The sequence below is a fragment of the Silene latifolia genome, chromosome 2 (genome assembly GCF_048544455.1).
Source record: "Silene latifolia isolate original U9 population chromosome 2, ASM4854445v1, whole genome shotgun sequence".
Taxonomy (NCBI): domain Eukaryota; kingdom Viridiplantae; phylum Streptophyta; class Magnoliopsida; order Caryophyllales; family Caryophyllaceae; genus Silene; species Silene latifolia.
This window is the reverse complement of record NC_133527.1, coordinates 123,520,064-123,540,679: the sequence shown is the minus strand read 5'-3', so window position 1 is coordinate 123,540,679 and position 20,616 is coordinate 123,520,064. Positions and strand designations below refer to the sequence as shown.

At 35.6% G+C, this 20,616-nt stretch overlaps 1 long non-coding RNA gene across 1 annotated transcript; it reads left to right on the top strand.

Annotated features, from left to right (window-relative positions):
* Nucleotides 1-1,079: 1,079 nt before the first annotated feature.
* Nucleotides 1,080-3,621, top strand: LOC141630187 (uncharacterized). Its single transcript, XR_012537453.1, has 3 exons — nucleotides 1,080-1,322; nucleotides 2,251-2,389; nucleotides 3,322-3,621. It is a non-coding gene; the product is annotated as an uncharacterized LOC141630187 (long non-coding RNA).
* The last annotated feature ends 16,995 nt before the right edge of the window (nucleotides 3,622-20,616 follow it).

Sequence of the window (20,616 nt, the reverse complement as noted above, 5' to 3'; positions counted from 1 at the left end):
CGAAATGTTATATTCTACCACCCTTAAAAAGAACTTCGTCCTTGAAGTTTACTCACACTCCTAAACACCATCATCCAACTGTCAACACTATCGAACTCATAAACAACATCATCCAACTGTCAACACTATCGAAGTATTCTCCCATTCCTAAACATAGAACTACTACAAGCACGGGCATGACCTTAATAATATCAACCACAACACAAATCCATCCTTTATTCTACACCAAGGCTCAAACTTCCAATTATACCGCAACATGTACAACCATCAAGCTCTGTTTGTTGCATCCTACTCCTCTTAAGATAGGTGTTACGTCCTCGTAACCCACTAATACTAAATCCTTTGCTATACTTCCCAAAATACTTATCACCACCACATGTCAACCACAACCGACTATAACCTCAACACCTACAACCATTCCTATATCCAGGTCTCTCTTCCTCTAACAGTCCTCATTCCTCAATTCATTCTGCACTCCATCTAATCTATACCATAAAATCCTCAGCAACATCACAACACCAACTCTTCAACATTACCGCAAAACGACATACTCCTCTATACATGCACTTATCTCCATAATCATAATTCACGATCCACAATTGTTACACACGCTCTCACTAGATCCTCAAGCTCTCCCTTTTATTACCACAACTCATCCACAACTTAACATGATACTAATTTCCAACACCCTATACTCACTGTCCCAATAAAAGATTATGAACCACCTTCAGCTTCCAGGTCAGTACAACACATGTTCCACAAATCACTTGCCATTACTATGTCAACCAATGCCTCCTCTAAAAGAAGATCACAAGTACTCCAACAACCTCTCGCCACTACAAGAAAAATGACTTTGGGCGACAAAAGGGCAAAATATGTGCAACAAATATTTTACTCGTCGCACAACAATAATATTTTAAGCAACGACCGCGTTTTTGTCGCCCAAACCTATAGCTTGTGCAACGGGATAAAATTTTGTTGCCTATGGTCCACTTTTGGGCAACGACATTAAATATTTGTTGCCCTTAACCGTCAATCTTCCCCAAACTTTTAATTTATTGTTGCCCTTGGTCGAAAAATAAGGCGCAAAAAATTCCCTCCTAAAACCTCCCTAAAAATTTGTAAAAAACATTTCACTGGTTACTTCTAGAAACTAAGAGGCATAGCTCATTTCCCTATTATACTTTCTTTCGACCTTAATTTCTCTCTATCTTACTTCCTGTCATCGCCTCACCGGAACCCTAAAACCTCTCCTCTATCGTACTTTCCGTCATCGCCTCACCGGAACCCTACTTCCTGTCATTGACTGTGGACTTTAGCAGGTTAGTTCTTCAATTAGATTTATGGGTTTGTTTTATCATCTAATGGATTTGGTTATGAAATAGTAGTTGTACCTTTAATCTGATTCTTTTACAATTGTGTGTTTGTTTTATCAACTCTTTAGTTTTGTTGGTAAAGTTATACTAATCTATCATATTTCATAAGTTTATTGTTTTTTTTGTTAATAATTCATCATCTTTTTAGTTACTGTAAAATTTTGTTGGTAAAATTTTGTTATAGAGTTGTGGGGGCTTTGATTTATCATCGTCTAAAATCTGAGTTTGTAGCAAAGAATCGAGAGCATATTGGGCTAAGAAAAACTCCATCTTCTGCAAGATTACGGAACTTGACGACATGGACCCCGAAGAAGAAAGAATGGAAAGCAATATAAAAGATAAAAAACTTAGCAAAATTAGATTGAAAATTCAAACAATAAAGTGCTTTGAATTTGAACAATGTAATAGTCCACTGCCTTGTATGGTTCATATAAAACATCAATCACGGTCTAAAATTTGGGAGTTGTACCTCAAATTGTGTTCAGTATTTTTGTAGGGTCAAATTAGTTTATCATGGCTCCCTCACTCAAAGTGAGCCATTATTCCATCAGTAGTTATTGCATAAGACGGTATACATTGTGAGACGTACCTTTGTGTATTGCTTGATCTTTTGGTCACAAGAAGCAAAGTGGTCCTTTTGGTGGTGTTGGTTTCTTCGTATTGCTTGGTCTTTTGGTGGCATGATCTTTATTCTTGTTTACTGAACTGTTCTTGTTTACTGAACTGCCGACTTAGTAATTATTTTGTTAAAATAAGCAGACAAAAGGGAGGACTATGATGTGTTCATTGTGCCAGGCATGCATGTTGTGTGATATTTTGTTGATGACAAGCTTATGATCGTTTCTTTGAACTATTAATGCTTAACTTTATATAGACACTGGCGATATCGGCTCAAAGGAAAGCATTTCAGAGAGAAGTCGTTAGCATAAGCAAAAGACAGCAGATCGTTGACAGTGAATAAAGACGATTGGGATTGGTTGGTTTACGGGTATTGGGATAGTGATAAGCAAAAGGTAATGTTCTATGTGCTATATTTCTGGTAGAGTAATATTAACAATGAACGTCTAAGAATTTCTTTGAAATATAATTTATTCTTTGTTTGGTGCTATAAGTAGTGTGTAAATGATTTAGGTGAAATTTTGTTCTTGCTTTGCTGAAGCTGTACTATCTAGTATGTGAAGGATGGGCAAGTAAATGTTCTTCACAATTTGTTCCTGTTTTTGCTAATATGCATTTTATTCTTAGGATTTTAGGGTATCATATAGGTGGCATTTCCTCAAGCCGTAAACATCATCTAGGATGACGATGAAGAAGGTGTTGCAACTCCTAGTAAAAGACAACCCAATTAAAACTCTCACTAATCAAGTAAGTGCCAATTGTTTTCCCTAATTCCTTAATGAATGCTCTTAACTCATGTTCTTTATAGTGTTTTTAGTTTGTTTAATATTGCTTTAGACTAATTTTTTAGAAATAGCTGATACCCATTGATTTTAAGCTTTTGTGCTTGTTTGTTTCATTTGGAAAAGATAAAGTTTTGAGAGTTTAGATTATTGAATGGCCAGATGAGAGAAATGTTGAATAGGGATCACATGGGGTAATTGGTTTGTAGTTCAAGCTTTTCTCAATGATGTTTGCTGGATGTTTTGATGTTTACTAAAAGTCGGACATTTGCAAAAGGAGGTGTAAATGGAAGGGCATTGAATAAGTGATTTAATAGATGATGGTTTTTTTCTGATAAACTATGAACTGGTACAAGTTCTTTCGAGGTTTCACTTGGTATTTATGTGTATGAGTTTACTAAGTTCTTCTGGTCTTCATTTATTGTCTTTGCTGCACCTCAGAATGAGAGTAAAATGAGATGTGAGTCGTATCCATTGCCGTGCCACTCTTCTGAAGTCTCATGTTTTCAATTTAGACTCTGATTCTGTGTCCAATGGTTCTGCAGGCAAAAGTGGAATATCTGAGGAATCTTGTTCAACCGAGTCCTCGTATGTACACAAGCAAATGAATGTCAATTGTTTGCGATTTCAATGCACAAATCCTCGTATCCACGTAGTCGTGATATAGTAGTTAAAACCAAGGTAGTGTGCTCTAGTACTCCTTGTATAGTACCAGTTCTTTTTATAATTGTTTGCGATTTCAATGCACAAGCTAAGTCTACTGGACATAGAGGTTGATTTCTCTTTATTTTGGCCAAGTTCAGTATTTAAAGGATCTGACCTTTTACAAATGGGACAACTTGGAGACTAAATTATACGGAGTATCAATCAAACATTGCTTTATGTAATATCTTATGTCTTGATATACAGGAGGGAGTGCTGAATGGAGTTACACAAACCTTCATGGATCTTTCGGATATTTTTGGGCAAATGGGATGTTGCAAGTTGTATTGACATTTGAATCTCTTTTTTTTTTTGTTTACCACCGAAGCCTTAGATATAAACTTTTTAGCTCCTTACGGTTTTAATTTTTGTATATGTTACACATCTTTAAGGTGGTTGAAATATGTATAAAGAGGCACATTGTATTATATTTTAATGAAAATCATTTATCTGGAAAAGCAACAGACTCGAGTTTCGTAGGATATTGTTATAGCTAGAGAAATGCATGGACGCCGGAAACTGACATTATGACAACAAGGCCATCATTTCGTCACACAAAACAAGTATTGTGCAACGAAATATTTTGTTGCACAAAGTAGCTGCGGAAAGGCAATGATAATTGCTGTCATTGCACAAACATGAAGGGGCAACGAAAAAGGTTGACGCCAAAAAAGAATTGTATGAGCGACAAATAAGCTTTTCGTTGCACAAACACTCAATGGGCAACAACAAAAATTTGTTGCACAAAGTAAAGCAGGGGCGACGAAAAACAATGCCGTTGCACATGGTACAAAGGGCGTCGAGCCCACGACGACTTGATTTTCGTCGCACAAATGAATGGGCAACGAAATACAGTCTTTGTGCGACAAATTATTTTGTTGCCCAAAGCACTTTTTCTTGTAGTGCGCAACTGTGTCCCATCAACAGAATATTACTATATCATAACAACGACAGAAACATACCCAACTCTCTTTCATATCATACTCTACCCTCACTCCCAAGCTGAAACTGGTAAGAAACATCAATAAACAAAACAACCGTCTATATTTACAAACCGAAACTCACAGGAAGCAGCAGCAAACAAAACAACAATCTATGTGTAACTGGTATGTACTTTCGAAAACTCGTATCGTAATCATCCCGCCTACTCCACCACAACCGGTGATGGCATCGCAACACCGCCACCAACAGCCGCACCGCAGCGCGAAGATACCCGCATCACAACACGAAGTATCGTGCCCGGATCACCACCCGAGGCACAACAGCCACATCCGCAGTCATCGCAACTTACACAATTCCCATAATCACTGACTCGGTATAACTTCCCAGACAAGAAAACTTACTTAAAACCGCTTTACTAGATCACAACGCAACATATTACACAGAATAAACAGATAAGAACCTCATGAATATCATCCCTACCATTTCACGGAATAAACATATATCATGAATACACATACAAGTATAACTAGCCATTGCAGAACACCCAAACTATCATTTTTGAATATCATTCCATTAGGTTACCATGCCCAACATATATTACAGAACATTCAGACAACAACTTTATAACTATCACAGCATACCATTTCTCGTGAGGTCAGAACCTCACACAAAACTTTATACACATCATAGACCCGTAATCACATCCAACTAGTCAATCCTGATCACGTAAGTTACCACCTGATAAAGGTTACCTCTCGCCCGAGCTTAACTCGTATGCCCCTCATAACACATTCTCCCATTCGCATAACCATCACCTCCTGCCAACTATAAACATACCGCTAATACTCAACTACTAGCAACCGCCTCCTATAACCACGTCATATACTTCCTCACAACCATACATATCAATCTGGTCTCTACAAAATCAATCTCTTTAGAATGACTATCTTTCCTGTTTATCATCTCCCTTAACCACTAGTGATAACACCTAAACACTACCACCGTTCGTATATCAAACCTGTTACACTCATCTCTAAATATCACGGTTTCTTTCCCATTTTCGGTTAACATCCCAAACAACGAACATCAATTCCATCAATAAAATTTGCCTGAACATTTATCCCAATTCTGTCTTTAATTGTATCGCCACCTAACTCACCATCAAAATCTCATATCGTGTCGATACTTTACCAACTTTTACTCTCCTTAATTCCTCGAAACTCATGGCTAATATGTTGTCCCGAAACTCCTATATAACCATTAACTCATACCCTCTCATAATGTTATCGTACATCTCCATGATTCCTTACTTTCATGCTCCTCAACTCCGGTCAACGTTCTCTTAGTTGACTCCCCTCATTCTTTTTCTTTTACACTCGACAAAATCAATTAACAATTCAACTCCTTATTTCTTCTACCTAACTCTTTAGCGCTCCGGTTACCTTCTCGTTGCTCCAAAAATCAAATCCCATTATTTCATATCAGTACCATCTCACTCTTTCTTACCATGGATCTTCTCCCATCATGCTACTGACTCACACTTGCCACTAATCTATTCATAAAATCAACGTTTACTGTTCAATCAATTGCATCTCCCTTTTACATCTCTAGAAATCAAAATTCATTTCATACCACTTAATTGCCCAAGAAAATTACACACTAGCTCACCTCTTAATAATCCAAATTCCCAAATCAATCACTATCTACAAATCCACGTCGCGGCATCCCTCAATCTAAGTTCATTATACACCATTCTTCTTCATCCCTTTACAACGACATTCCATCACATACATTCTTAACCAACACATTCCTAACCATCTCTCTCTATAAATCCTTACATATCTCAATTTGCCACTATTTGCATCCCTCATCTCATTCATTTAATTCTCATGTTCCTTACACTTACATCACCCCTTGCCCATATACACTTACCTTACATGACCCAAACTCGCAATTATATCACTCACCACGTCTCACAAAATATGCTACATGCCTCAATGAGCTCATCAATCTTCCCTTTCCTTTTCCACTATCCATCACCACCACATATAACGCATTTCCTCCCCACCGAACTCACATCCATCACAAGGTGTTACTCATTACATCATAAGATCTGGTAACTTACGCATCAGAACCAACAAATACGTAAAACAATGTATAAAGAAGCAAAAGAACACCTTTGGATTAAATATGATATGCGACGAAGTGAAAAGATAAGCATATGACCCAAAACAGGGGTCACTAAATCGAGTGTAGCCTACTCGATCGAGTAGGTGAAGGTCAGAAGCACGTATAATAAATTACCAGGGCTACTCGATCGCGTAAGGATTACTCGATCGAGTAACAAGAGGTGCACTCGATCGAGTACCCTCCGCAGTTCTCAGCACTGTCCAATTTTCGTAAAACGGCCATATCTCACTCGTTTCTTGGTCATTTTGGGCGTGTAACCTATCGTTAGAATCGTAAAAGAACAAGCTATCACCTCCAATTGGAATCACATCAGAATCATATATACATCTCAAGTTATAATAGTTTAAAGACAACCTCTCTATAATCGGACAACATGACTACTAGATTCTTTCTTCCAAACAACTTAAACAACAACAAAGTAGACAAAAACAACTCAATACTCATAAAACCAGTATTCCTAATCACATGTTACTATATTCAAAAGCCAAGCAACAACATCCATCATGCACATATATTATTTAACTTGTCAATCATGTATTACCCACATGCTTTTATTCTATAACTTTACGTACAACAATAACATAATATACGACATAAAATCCTCTATTCACATGTTACTAACATAGCAAAGGTAAAAAATCCACTTCCATCACATAAACATGTTCTCCACGTGAATTCATATTCTCATGCAATTCCTTACTTCATCTTTTCAGACCAATTCATAGATCATATTCATACAACGTATTCATACAATTTATTCATCCAACATATAACCACCACATTCATCCAATCATATTCACATAAACAATAGTAAACTAGTAGCGATCCCAACCACAATTCATGTTATCATAAACAATTAACTTCATCCTTTCCAACACACCTCCATTCAACCACATAACATTCATCCAACATATCCATATAAACATAAGTAAACACATAGCGATCTCATGACACCCCATAGTGACCGGTTTAAAGTTGTAGGGCGAGTTCGCGGCTTTAGGACGTCTCCCAAGTCTTTGCATTAGCTCCTAACAACTCCTACCCGGGTTCATTGTAATTCGACTCTCTATATTCATTGGGCTCATTAGTTACAGGTTCCAAAATCATCGCTCTGATACCACTTTGTAACACCCCCATCTACCAAAGTGCCTTACCAAGGCTTACCTTAGCAAATGGAAGTGCTACCATCTCGGTTACCCGAGGCAATGAATATCAAATAGACTATAAAAGAACGTACTTTAATAAAAATAGTTTAAGTGAATACATCAAAACCCAAAAACTGTAAAGTATGATACAACCGTTCCAAAACTAAAACCAACTAAAGTAAATACAATGTTCGACATAACAGCAGAAGACTTCAAATAGACTCGTTGTGACACATGTCCAGCTATCCCTTGCGCATCCAAATCATACATGCTCAATAACTGCTCACCACCCTCGAATGGATCACCACAGTTTTTAAAACATTTAAACGGGGTCAGTTACTGATTACACAAAACAATACAACAGAAACAGTACACTGATGTGACTCATAATTGCGCACATTTAGTCTCCTAATTGAACTTATTTTGCATACTATTATATCAATCCATAGCCATTTTATCCGTCAAATGCTTTCTATTTTGCTTTCTTAGTGCATTTCGTATGTCTTGTAGGAAAGAAGACAAATTAGGCGGAAATTCCCGTCTCCCGTGCATAATTGGAAGCTTTTTGATGATATTGGATGGACTAGTGTGAAAGAGGAGGCAAGAACGAAGACCGACAACACAAGAATAAAGAGCATGCAAGAGAAGGAAAAGCAAGGACCATTCTGAGGAACAATCCGAGCGGACTACAAAGAAGACGCTCTTCTCCCCTGCCCATAATCCAAGCGTCCCGAGCAGGCGACGCTCGTCTTCCCGCCTCTTCATCCGAGCATCCCGACCATCAACCGCTCGTCGTCGCAACCCATAGTCCGAGCGTCTCCCTCCTTGGTCCGAGCGGATAATGATGACTCTAGCACGATATGCTCATCTCCTTGAAGAGACTTGCATTTCCCTAATTTAGAACTTGGCATTGTTAATTACAAATTTATCCTTACTTAACCTAGTAATGCACTATTATAAATACCCCATTTCGTAATATAGAAAGGGGATTATGAAGGAGGTTCCCATAGTAGGAAATTCTCTTAGATTAGATTAGGAGTAGATTCGAATAGATTACTTTTTAATCTTTCCACAAATCACACATTAATCTTTCCTTAATTATTGTTCAAGTTTATTACTTTTGGGTAATTGAAGATTATTGGGTTATTATTGGAGAATTGACAACTTTACATCAATCAATCAAGTTCTCTTCTTTTATTCTTTGCTTTATTATTTGGATCATCTCAAGTTTGGTATAATTCATTTACTCTTTACTCTTTATTGTTTATTTCCTTAAGCTCGTATCATGTTTATACTTGTTGTAATGATTGACACCATTGATGACATATTTTCCATGATAATGAGTGAGTAGTCTTTTAGCTAGGATTAATGGCTAATTAAGGGAAACAAACATGGGGAATGGTTCATGCTTAATCTAATATGTCTTCATAATTAATTTTCTTGCTTGTTGTGATTTCAATTTATGCACATGTTATGTTTGATGAAATGCTAAGCCTATGAATCCTTGCATTTTTACCTATCACTTATCTTTTCAATGAGACTTGTAAGACATAAACCAACTCGAGTCTCATTAGACCATGCATATAGTTGAATAGGAAGGACTAAGTCGTTTTGTAGGTGTTGTACAATCTAATCGATTCGGCTCCGGGACCCAAACCTTCTTAGGGATTGTAAGATATACACTAACTCGATCCCATCACAACAATAATTGCTTGCATATAATTGAGAACATGTTTGTATGATCAAATCCCATGAATCCCCTATGGTCCCATGACATCCTAGTATCCTTTATTATTTATCTACACCCTTATTGCTTGTTTTACTTTGTTGCTTGCATTAGTTTAGAACATAACTACAAACCCAAATCAATTGTGACACTAGCACAAATTGAGATAGATAGACTTAGAACCCAAAGCACACCGTCCCATGGATCGACCTCGGCTTAACCACTAACTAGTTGTTTGTTGAGAATATAAATGTGTTTGATTGGGAGACACGACGACAATCACCCGATCAAAATGGCGCCGTTGCCGGGGAGGGTGTTATATGATTAAGTCCTTACTTGTTTGTCTATTTTAATTGTGGTTTAGCCTTGAGGACTAGTTCCCCAAGGTTTGTTCTTACCGTTTTTGTGTGGTTTCCTTGGTTGTAGTTGTTTCCTTGTCATAGCTATGATGATGGCTCAAGACTTGACATATGGAGTATGTGGTGGATCTTTTGAGTATGACTATGGGTATAGGGAGTTTGAGGAGCAAGTCAACACAAACCTACCTTACTATTCATACAATGAAAATCCTAACTACTACCCCAAATTTTCCCACCAAAATCACCACATCCAATACCCACTTCATAATGAATTTCAATTGCCACAATACAACCACTTTCACACCCACCCACAACAAGAAGATGAACCCATTCAAAATGTGATTCTCCAAATGATGGGAGATCAACAAAACTTTTTCAAACAAATGCTAGAGGAGAGCCAAAATAGAGACAATGTTCTTCAAAGCATTGTTACCAACGGTGAGGAGTTGGCAAATCAAATTGCCCAAATGAAGGAAGCCCAAGTGGCTACTCCCCACCAATCCTTAGACATTTATCATGAATGCGAATTTGAAGTAGTGACCTTTGGTATAGAAGATGAGAAGTGGGAAGAGCTAATCTCCTTGAGCTCTTGTGCGTATAAAAGTGTTGTATTTGATGAAGAAGATATGAGGTTGAGTACGCCAATTACTCTTAGCCTTTGTGAGTATGAGGGTGTGTCTTTTGATGTGAACATTAAGATGGTGGAGGAAGGATTATTGAAGAAAGATGAAACCCCCATTTATGATTCCTATGAAGATAGCCATGATGATAAGATCGTGTTTTGCAAGAACTCATGGGACAAGGAAGCGGAAGGTTGTGAGATCACTCTACTTGAGGAACCTATCCTTGAGAAATTTGAGATACCTTATCATGAAGAAGAAGAATGCCCCTCCCCTATTGCCTATGAAGACTATTTTACACCCACCATGGAACCTATGATTGTTGGAGATGATATGGTGGACCTTCTCCAAAAGGTCAAAACATCATATAAAGGATACTTGGTGGAAAAGCTCAAGAAGAAACTTACAAATTAACTTGCTTGTGGAAATTTGGCATCCACAATTTCGACTTCTAAAGAACCCGATCATCAATGCCATAAGAATTCTCCTTCTACCTTGGAAGGATTGAGTAATCAAAATGCTATCATCATTACCAAAATTGAAGAGGAAGATGGTAAGTGGAAGTCTCCGGACAAGTATGAACCATACTTCATACCTTATGTTGACAAGAATCATGGGCTTGTTGGTTTGAAGCATCGTAAATACTCAAGTGCCGAGAAAAAGGTGAAAAAGAAAATAAATGACAAATTCCTTTGGCCGAGCTTCATTTTGAAGTTAAGCAAACCATACCTATGCTTATTTGGGGCTTGTTCACAAGCCTTTGATCTCCTTCTAAGAGCCTTGAGCTCTATGGACAAAGAATCTCGACAATTTGAACTAGTTTGGTGGAGTCCTATCTTAAACCACCAATAGTAAGATATTCCTTCCCATAATATTTGCATTGTATAAAATTGTATAATATTGCATGTAATTTCGCATTTCTTGCATGAGAGTAGTGAGAGAGGGTTTTCTTACCCATTTATTGAGCATAATTTCAGAAAAAGATAAGGAGGAATCACAAAAGGGTGCAAGGGAATGATTTTTGGAATAAAAGAATAAAGAAGTGAGAAAGACGGCACGAGACGCTCATCCCGAGGGCAAGGCGCTCGTCCAAAGCCTCTTTATGGGTATTGTTTGGTCCTGACTTGAAATCCGAGCGGACTACTGAAAGGAAAAGTAGATCTATATACTCAACATATTCATATATGCTTTAATTTAATTTGTCATAAAATTAACAAGTGATCTTATGCATGCAAACAATATAAAATATAGAGAAGAAATCATCATCTTACATTGGATGTTTCGGTTTTATGGGCACAATTGAGTTCACCTACTCACTTGTTCTTGAGCTTCCAAATATTGGATGAACAAGGTTCAAATTAGAACCTCTCCCAAAAGCATATACCCAAGATAATCCCTTAATAGATTAATATTATTAGATCTAGAATAATAATAATCTTACTAAAAATTGACCCAAAATAATTATTTTGTACTCTATAATTTCGGTATATAGAGGAAGGATTTTTGGAGTTTTTATCTCTCTAATTTCATAAGATGTAGAGAGCATTTTTATTTCTCACACTAGAAAAATATTATGCAAAAGTATGAATGAAAAAGATAGAGAAAAACTCTCTTTTGCTCTTGGAAAACCGGTGGGAAGGAGGGGGAGGGAGCCAATGCATGGTGAAGTTTTTATATCCAAGAAAACATAGGCTTGCATGGCTATGGCTAGGTGTAATTATATTGTTTTCCACTCAAAAATACAACATAATTTAAACACCATACTCCCTCCTTATTTTCGGTCCAAATGAGATAAAATGGATTCCATTTTATCTTTGTCAATTTGTCATATGTCACATGTCACATGTCACATAAAATTGTTATGTATTTTTAACATATTAAAAATCAACGTATTAATAAAATACGTCATATACAAAATCGACCTAGTAATTCATAATTACTTGTACCAAAAATTTTACCAATTTATAAATCACAACATCTTGTATTTATAATAATTTATTCATTCAAATGCAATTGTTTCCTTAAACAATAATTTCATCTAAGTAATGAAACAATTCGATTACTTAGACCGTATCTCATTTAATCATACTATAATGAAATACGTAAATTTTACTTCCAAAATCGTCCGTCAATTTTAAGTAATTTAATTAACCCGTATCGTCATACGATCAATTAAATAATCAATTAAGAGTGTTACCCTTTAGGTATGACCTAAGGGGATCAATGATCACCACCGCCGCACGACAAAGTAATGTCAAACTCTAGTCACCAATCATTACCGATATGTGTGGACCAGTTGATTGTAAAATATTACATCCCACATGTATTCTTAAAATGAGATTTAATAATGATATTTAAATCATGTGATCGCACTATTGTTGAGGACACATTTCCCAACAATCTCCCACTTGTCCTCGATAAGTGTGCGTCACCAATTCTCTTGTCCTATTACAATCTCCCACTCAATGCAAGGTGTCTTTCAGGTCGTACTTGCAAGTGATCATATCGAGAGTGGTTTCCTCGATCTGGAGAATAACTGTTTGACCGGATTTATCTATCACAGATACCTTCCGAGCGTGGCCACGCATTTCCGATTCATTACTCCTAGAGTGGCCCCGAGATATTGTTTTAACCACGACAAGGGGGTGGACAATTCTATCGCACTTATTCCCTTCGACTAGCCACGGCCATCATAACCCAAAATATGCCCATTTGACCCCATTTACGAAGGTCGTAGTAACACAAATCAAAGTTAATCAAACTGTGCCATCTTAGGCAGTCTTTAGTCAAAAGAATCGACTCATTAGAATACTATAGCAGCTCTCGCCACGACCGGGCTTTATAAATTGCGAACTCTATAAGCGGTCATAAGGCCCGACAGAGTGTTCCTAACAATCTGCCTATGTGATCGACTAGTCATCTCACATGACTCTATGGCACTTGAACTTGCCATCAATCGCATCACACTCTAGTCACTTCGAGACGTCACCTCATACAAGCGACTATGGGCTAATACTATGTTAATCCGGGTTCACTTTAACGGGGTTCAACGTTGTCTCTGCAACCCGTTTGGATGTAACAAAGTATAATAAAATAGTTTTAAAGTAAAACTCGAACGACAAATGCGATTATCACATATGAATAGTCAATGCCTGATTACTATTTCATGTTCTATAATCTAATTTGATCTTGTACGTAGTTGTTCATTTCAATTCAATTGTAATGACATGACTCATCATGTTTAGCCTTTGAGAAGGCTTTGGTTAGTAGGTTTTATCAATTTCTTGTACCTTACTCAACCTTACTACATACTCGTTTTCCTCTGTAATGTATACATTTGCATCACAAAACTTTCTGAGTACGTGTCGAGATCCAATCAAGACATAGGTCCTCTAGCCTAAGAATAGCTCCCACTGTTTTCACAGTGTGCGGGACTCATCCTCTTGCACATCTCATGATTGCAAGTGTACTCTATTTCCGTTATAAATATCTCTCATTGTTCTTTATTGCCTAGAACGATTCTAGAAAATCTACTTCTTAATTAACATAGCCACAATGGTATCTTAACCATCTTAATGTGTTTTGATTATGGTTTTGTCGGAAACCATGCGCAATCTCAATTGTCAATTGTCACTTGTGTAACACCCTTACACAAAATTGCATCATAAACACTTTGCTTTACTTCCTTAATGCTTCTGCAAGCACTTAAGGGTAATCTTTATAGCTTACTTGGTAAAGATTACTTAAATTCGATTTTGAAAACAATTCATCATACTTAAATCATATGAAGTGTTATACATCATTTCTTTTTAATTGATTCGGCAGCGGAAGCAAATGAAATCAATCAAATATGTTCAATTTAATTGAACTAGTCATGAATCTTATCAACATAAGACTTCTTACTGACGCTAATATCATGTGGATTTATCTTCATAAATCCGGATATTCAAGATGTATTATAATACTCCAAAAGTCTTAAATCATTCTCAATGATTAATATGTCATCCACATATCAGACTAATTAAAAATTCCGTAACTCCCACTAAACTCCATGTATAAACACAACTTCTCGACTTATCGAGAAATGTTTTATCACATGATCAAAATGTTGATTCCAACTCATTGATGTCCTACTTAAGATCCTCTCTTAAGTTTCACATTATCTTAGGATTGCAAGAATCTATAAAACTCATGACATGTATTGAATACATTCCTTCTATTGAAGAAGTGGGTTTTAGATTCACTTGCTGTATGCATATCCTCATAATGAAATACAATCCCTAAGAAGATCCAATTAAACTTAATCATTTCAATTAGTGCAAAACCCTTTGCAACCAATCTTGCTTTGAAATATCTCTTTATTAGTGCAAAACCCTTTGTCACTAATCAAGCCCTTTTGTTTCGGATTTTCATGGCTCTAAGCCTTGTATTGAGTTGTGACTTAAACACTCTTATGTAAGTCATATGTTCATTACTTTCTAGAAGTAATCAACTTGAATCAAACAATTTCTTTTGTAAGTTATAAGCTCTTTACTTTCTTAAAAGTAGCATGAATTCATCATTTTTAACAAGTGACGAATTTAACCTCCTAGGTTTTGAAGAAACAATGTCTTACACTAAACGTCTCATGTAGCCAAGAAAGACCAGTTTCTTGCAACATAACATTCTTTGTGGCTCTTGAATAATTTCTCTCACTCTGTCTTCTAGAAATAAACTTGTATTTTAGAAAGACAGCTTCACGAGCCGCAAACCCGTCGTACTCGTGATAATTGTAAGGGAAAAATGAGCATTTGTTTCTTGTGAAAACTTACAAACATGGTACATTACCATTTCATATCTCATATGATTTAGTGGAAAAATAATTTAGACAAAATGATAAATTCCCCAAAAGGATCAAGTAACTCAAAGTAACTTGATTGAAGTCCAAACCATATCGAATAGCGTTTGAATTCTTATCCAACCACACATTATTCCATAATGCGTGCTAAGAGAGATTAATTTGTGATACTATATCACAATTCATTTGGCTTATATCAAAGTCTTCACTTTGATAATCCCATCACGACTAAATCGTAATTCCTTGAACTCTTTGAAATTCTTCAAAGATTTCTCTATTTACCTTATTAAGTGAACATATTAGTGTCAACTTAACTCGTCGGTAAAGATAATGATCAACCTATTTTGGATCGATGATTTACAACCTCGATCTCCTTTTCAACCAAAAGGCACGAGACATCTTGCTTTGAATACAAGATACGCATATACCATTAACAATCTAGTGGTTTCAAGAGTACTCGATAACTCTTTGCGTTCATCATTCCAAAATTTAAGGTTTAATCTTGGGTTACCAATTTGAGTCTTACATCATCTACATGATATATCTTTCTAGTTTGGTTTAGAATATAATCACCTTGATAATGGGCTAGCCATACATCAAATCATGGTGTATAGGGTCACAAAAGTGAAACCTCTTTTGTCACTTAACAAGTTTATATTCTTATTTAGAGTTTATGCACTTAATAGTCACAATTAAGTGCAACTTTAAATCCAAAAACTAGATTGAGTACACAATTACTCTATCTCTTGTTGCTAGTCGTCATATTCTAATCATCCTATGTATCAAGTACAATGATGAAAACCTCAACTGGTTTCTAATATTGACGAAGTGGTACTAGCAAAATTTATGTTTAATCAAATAAACATTTAAAGAAGAAGGTCCCATTAGATGTCCCACAACTAACTTGTTGATTCTTCAATAATTTGGGGTAGTTTCCTTTCTTGTGTCCAACATTTAAGACAATGGAAACTTTATCGGTCGGGATTGATAGGTTTAGTATCGTTATTTCTCAATAACTTTACTTTTAACATTACCTTGTATCAATTCCATTATAATTTTTACTTCTCGAACCTCGTCCTTATCTTAACGGTTTAAGAGAATGCTCCCACTCATTTCAATGAGTTTTTGCTTTGAGAAGCAAAATTGAATTCATGAAGATTACTCTTCATTTGTTCGTTTTAGTCTTAAAACTTTCATTGAAGTGGTTGCGTTATTTTGGTCAATTACGAATTCTGAAAATCTAATCACCAAAACAATTTATCGCTTCAAGGTACTTAATTCAATTAAGTATATGAAACATAATACATTGTAAGTAGAAGTGTTAGTCAAGAATCAAAAACCTGTTTGATAATGAATAACTTTAATCTATACTCTTTACAAGAGATCCTTAGCAATGGTTCGTTTGAGGTTTTAGAAGCAAATTCAAATTTTGTCTTTAGTTACGATGTTTTAATGGAGATTTGTATCAAAATCGAAATGATATCGTATATGAATTGTGGTAAAGAAATAGAACAATATAAAAACGGAATAGTGGAAAACTTAACATTTATCGTTTTATTAATACTTGAAAAACTAGTATAGCATTTACATAGTGACCTCTACCCAACTATGATAAATGATTCCAAGATCCAAATTCATATCAACTTAGGCACGGGGTAGCCGATGAAACCTTTATCAATATAACTCGGTGGATTAACCTTTTAACCGATTCTACTTTTAGAACTCTTGGTCGATAAAATTACTCTAATGTTTATCTATAGCCCAAAACACATCAACAAGGGCACGGGGTAGCCGATGAAACCCTTATCAATAACTTTTGTTGAGTTCAATCCAAATTTCGAATAAATGTGTCCATTATCCAAACCCACATTAACTTAGGCACGGGGTAGCCGATGAAACTCTCATCAACATGAATTCGGTGGATGGACATTTATCACCCGCTTCCCCTACGTAACAAGGTTTGTACCCCGGGGTAGCCGAGTGCACTCCCTCGCGAAATAGGTTTTCATGGTTTCTACTATTTGGTAAGGCTATGTCTCAATTAATTGTTTTAGCGAGAGGTCATGTCAATTTATTATCTATCACGTTTTAAGTGAACTAAAGCGGTGAACTACGATAATTTTAATTGACACGGTCGATAAACTCGATGAAAGAAGATGCATGTTTTAGTTATGGCGATTTAGCGATGCATGTGACATAAAATAAAATGCAAGCATAAAATAAATCCTAGTATGGCCTTTCCTAACATAGAAAAACTATTTAACTATTACATATTCGGAAACCAACTCCATTGGTCCCTTGAACTTCGGTTGTGGCACGCATCTCGAGGTAACACCGTCTTTATGTATCGCCATCTTGAAGAAATCCGTCTTTGGGAACTCCGAGATGAATTTAAATTACATAATAAATTACATAATTTCCTATTATACATTTGTAACTAAAATAAAATAAATCTATTAAATTACAAAACGGTGATACGAGATCACAATAAAATTACAACCGAATCGATATTCCCATACATTTCGGGAAATACCAATTAAAATCTAAGGCCATACTAAGTAAAATTACATAAATTAAAATTATGACAATCATAAAGAAAATGCAGCATTATAATATGTATGAACATGCCGATTTTATGCTAAATCGCCTTTAATTAGTCAATATCGTATATTACTCGGTTTTTACGGATTTGCGTGATTTCAACATTTTACAATCACAAAAATTACATAAATTCATATTTATGCATAAGTTAATTACCCTAACCTCTTAGGACTCAAAATTTAGTCTTCACTAATAATTTGACCATAATTAACTCATATTACTAAAAATTGTTCATAACGGACTTAAAATTATAATAAAATGCTATAAACTTCAAATAAATCACAAAATTTCAAATAAATTTGAAATTTGAAATTTAAACTCATGAACATTCTGGAAAAATACCATGACACTCATAATGTTCAAAACCTTAGGTTAAAAATTTCGAATTTTTCCGGAAAAACAATGTTGCGGTTTATCGGTTTTAACTAAAATAATCATAAAAACATGTGAAAAATTATATACATCAATTTTTAAATTTTAGATCTGAAAAAGATAATAAAATGCAACATATAATGTTTTTTATTAGTCATAGATTATGTTTTATTAATTTTTCACTAATAATGTCACTATTTATGCTATTTTTCTTCAAAAATCCATAAATCATGCAAAAAGACTTCACTATAGCCTATTATTTTACACACATCTTGTAAAATTGCATGTGTATACTAAATTTATATGACCAGATTCGAAATTTATCTCATATTAACCTATTTATCACTTAAATCCGAATTTAATAATGAAAAAATCCATTTTTCGAGCATAAGAAGTCCAAAAATTATGAAAATTTACAGGTTATCTCGAAATAATATATGTGACAACATATACAAAAATCACTGGAAAATACGAAGTATAGCTAATTTTAGTCCGAAAATGACATTTTTACTCATAAAATCATATTTAAATGTCATTATTGTATAATATGAACAATAAAAATCCGTAAATTTAACCAAAATATCCTAAAAAAATTTTAGGACCAGAAATTTAACATGCATAAATTAATTTCGTGATATCTCATAATAACACTAATTATTCAAGTTTTATATGTTATTCTTATAACTCGGAAAAACTTTTAACCGATTTGCATGCAAACAACCAAGGCTCTTGATACCGATTGAAAGGAAAAGTAGATCTATATACTCAACATATTCATATATGCTTTAATTTAATTTGTCATAAAATTAACAAGTGATCTTATGCATGCAAACAATATAAAATATAGAGAAGAAATCATCATCTTACATTGGATGTTTCGGTTTTATGGGCACAAGTGAGTTCACCTACTCACTTGTTCTTGAGCTTCCAAATATTGGATGAACAAGGTTCAAATTAGAACCTCTCCCAAAAGCATATACCCAAGATAACCCCTTAATAGATTAATATTATTAGATCTAGAATAATAATAATCTTACTAAAAATTGACCCAAAATAATTATTTTGTACTCTATAATTTCGGTATATAGAGGAAGGATTTTTGGAGTTTTTATCTCTCTAATTTCATAAGATGTAGAGAGCATTTTTATTTCTCACACTAGAAAAATATTATGCAAAAGTATGAATGAAAAAGATAGAGAAAAACTCTCTCTTTTGCTCTTGGAAAACCGGTGGGAAGGAGGGGGAGGGAGCCAATGCATGGTGAAGTTTTTCTATCCAAGAAAACATAGGCTTGCATGGCTATGGCTAGGTGTAATTATATTGTTTTCCACTCAAAAATACAACATAATTTAAACACCATACTCCCTCCTTATTTTCGGTCCAAATGAGATAAAATGGATTCCATTTTATTTTAGTCAATTTGTCATATGTCACATGTCACATGTCACATAAAATTGTTATGTATTTTTAACATATTAAAAATCAACGTATTAATAAAATACGTCATATACAAAATCGACCTAGTAATTCATAATTACTTGTACCAAAAATTTTACCAATTTATAAATCACAACATCTTGTATTTATAATAATTGGGTTATTCTACAAGGTAACCCCGTATTTTCTCAAATCCTACGAGATAACCCTACCTTTTTATTTCACACACATGGTAACCCTGTACTCTATAAAATCTTATTAGCATGACCCTTTATTTTGCATTCCGTCAAATTGGGGATGTTAAGTATGTTAATTTAGATAATTATGTAGGCTGACATGACTGAATACCAAACCACCATCAATCACCATTTCAGCCACCATTTTATTTTTCATCTTTATCCTCTTACACTCACTACTACCATCATCACCCCAGTCACGGACCACCACCGCACCCACAATTCCAACTTTCCAAGCACCGAAGTTGAAAATCTCCTGCCCACCACTTCCCCAAATCTCCTGCCACCCACACCCACACTCACCTCCCTCATCTGCGTCACTTCACTCGTCGGCGCCGAATGTCAAAGATGCTCTTGCGTTTGATTGTGGAGCGGTTGGTTGCATTACTACGTGGTGGTCGTCGTCGTGGTATCCGTTATGGTCTTGGGGGTAATTGTGGGGTGGCTGGCCTACGGGAATGACAGTGGATCGACGCCACCGTGGGAATTACAATGATAGTTCACAAAATCACAATGACGTCCTTTTTTTACTAGAGAATTTGACGGCAAGTGGTGATAGATGAGTGGGGCTGTGGTACGTCGGGATGGTAGGTACGGTGGGAGTTTGGGAACTGTACTAGTGGTGGTGGTGATAATGGTGAGGGTGAGAAACGGAAATGGTGTGAATATTGTG